The sequence below is a fragment of the Arachis hypogaea genome, chromosome 19 (genome assembly GCF_003086295.3).
Source record: "Arachis hypogaea cultivar Tifrunner chromosome 19, arahy.Tifrunner.gnm2.J5K5, whole genome shotgun sequence".
In the NCBI taxonomy this organism is placed as follows: domain Eukaryota; kingdom Viridiplantae; phylum Streptophyta; class Magnoliopsida; order Fabales; family Fabaceae; genus Arachis; species Arachis hypogaea.
This window is the reverse complement of record NC_092054.1, coordinates 86,466,270-86,469,104: the sequence shown is the minus strand read 5'-3', so window position 1 is coordinate 86,469,104 and position 2,835 is coordinate 86,466,270.

Genomic DNA, 2,835 nt, shown 5'->3' with positions numbered 1-2,835 from the left:
CAACCAAATTCTAAGTTTGGTGTTGAACTCCCATATCCAAACTCTAAGTTTGGTGTTGGGGAGTCTCAACAATGCTCTGAACATCTGTGAGGCTCTATGAGAGCCCACTGTCAAGCTATTGACATTAAAGAAGTGCTTCTTGGGAGGCAACCCAATTTTTATTTAATTATATTTTTATTAGTTATATGTCTTTATAGGTTCATGATCATGTGGAGTCACAAAATAAATCAAAAAATTAAAAACAGAATCAAAAACAGCAGAAGAAAAATCATACCCTGGAGGAGGATCTTACTGGCGTTTAAACGCTAGTAAGGAGCATCTGGCTGGCGTTCAACGCCAGAACAGAGCATGGATCTGGCGTTGAACGCCAGAAACAAGCAACATCCTGGTGTCCAGACACCAGAAATGCACAGTGAAGGAGAGCTGGCACTGAACGCCAGAAACAAGCATCTGGCTGGCGTTCAACGCCAGAAATATGCTGCATCTGGGCGTTGAACGCTCAGAACAAGCATCAGTTCGGCGTTTAAACGCCATAATTGCATGCAAAGGCATTTTACATGCCTAATTGGAGCAGGGATGCAATTCCTTGACACCTCAGGATCTGTGGACCCCATAGGATCATCTCAGCATCTGTGGACCCCACAGGATCCCCACCTACCACCACTCACTCTCTTCCCTCTTCTCAATGTTCATTCTCTCTTCCCAATAAACACTCTTCCCCAAAACTCTTCACCAATTACCTCAATCTCTCTTCCCTATCACCACTTCACCACTCACATCCATCCACTCTTCCCCATAAACCTACCTCATAAACGCCACCTACCTTCAAAATTCAAAATCAATTTCCCACCCAAAACCCACCCTTATGGCCGAACCTTACCCCCCCTCCCTTCCCTATATATAGCCCTCCATTCTTCCTCATTTTCACACAACACAACCCTCTCTCTCCTTCTTGGCCGAATATACCTCTCCCTCCTCTCCTCCATATTTTCTTCTTCTTCTTCATCTATTCTTTCTTCTCTTGCTCGAGGGCGAGCAATATTCTAAGTTTGGTATGGTAAAAGCATAAGCTTTTTGTTTTTCCATTACCATTGATGGCACCCAAGACCAGAGAATCCTCTAGAAAAGGAAAAGGGAAGACAAAAGCTTCCACCTCCGAGTCATGGGAGATGGAAAAATTCATCTCCAAAGCTCATCAAGACCACTTCTATGATGTTGTGGCCAAGAAGAAGGTGATCCCCGAGGTCCCTTTCAAGCTCAAGAGAAATGAGTATCCGGAGATCCGACATGAAATCCAAAGAAGAGGTTGGGAAGTTCTGACAAACCCCATCCAACAAGTCGGCATCCTAATGGTTCAAGAGTTCTATGCCAATGCATGGATCACTAAGAACTATGATCAAAGTAAGAACCCGAATCCAAAGAATTATATTACAATGGTTTGGAGGAAATACTTAGATTTTAGTTCGGAAAACGTGCGGTTGGCGTTTAACTTGCCTATGATGCAAGGAGATGCACGCCCCTACACTAGAAGGGTCAACTTTAATCAAAGGTTGGACCAAGTCCTCATGGACATATGTGTGGAAGGAGCTCAATGGAAGATTGACTCCAAAGGCAAGCCGGTTCAATTAAGAAGACTGGACCATAAGCCTGTAGCTAGAGGATGGTTGGAGTTCATTCAACGCTCAATCATTCCCACTAGCAACCGGTCTGAAGTTACTATAGACCGGGATCATCATGATCCAAAGCATCATGATTTGAGAAGAGGTGGAGGTTTATGAGATTATACCTCAAGAACTCTACAAGGTGGCTGACAACTCCTCCACTATGGCAAGGTTAGCTTTTCCTCACCTCATTTGCCATCTATGCAATTCGGCTGGGATTGACATAGAAGGAGACATTCCCATTGAGGAAGAGAAATCCATCACTAAGAAAAGGATGGAGCAAACAAGAGAGCCCATTCATGGAGCTCAAGAGACGCATGAAGCTTATCACCATGAGATCCCGGAGATGCCTCAAATGCATCTTCCTCCACAAAACTATTGTGAGCAAATCAACACCTCCCTAGGAGAATTAAGTTCTAACATGGACAATTAAGGGTGGAACATCAAGAGCACTCCATCATCCTTCATGAAATTAGAGAAGATCAAAAAGCAATGAGGGAGGAGCAACAAAGACATGGAAGAGACATAGAAGAGCTCAAGGACATCATTGGTTCCTCAAGAAGGAAACGCCACCATCATTAAGGTGGATTCATTCCTTGTTCTTACATTCTCTGCTTTTCGTTTTCTTCATGTTAAGTGCTTATCCATGTTTGTGTCTTATTACATGATCATTAGTATTTAGTAACTATGTCTTAAAGTTATGAATGTCCTATGAATCCATCACCTCTCTTAAATGAAAAAATGTTTTAATTCAAAAGAACAAGAAGTACATGAGTTTCGAATTTATCCTTGAACTTAGTTTAATTATATTGATGTGGTGACAATACTTTTTGTTTTCCTTGAACAGTGCATATGTCTTTTGAAGTTGTTGTTTAAGAATGTTAAATATGTTGGCTCTTGAAAGAATGATGACAAGGAGACATGTTATTTGATAATCTGAAAAATCATAAAAATGATTCTTGAAGCAAGAAAAAGCAGCAAAGAACAAAGCTTGCAGAAAAAAAAAATAGCGAAAAAAAATAGAAAGAAAAAAAAAAGCAAGCAGAAAAAGCCAAAGCTCTTAAAACCAAAAGGCAAGGATAAATAAAAAGGATCCCAAGGCTTTGAGCATCAGTGGATAGGAGGGCCTAAAGGAATAAAATCCTGGCCTAAGCGGCTAAACCAAGCTGTCCCT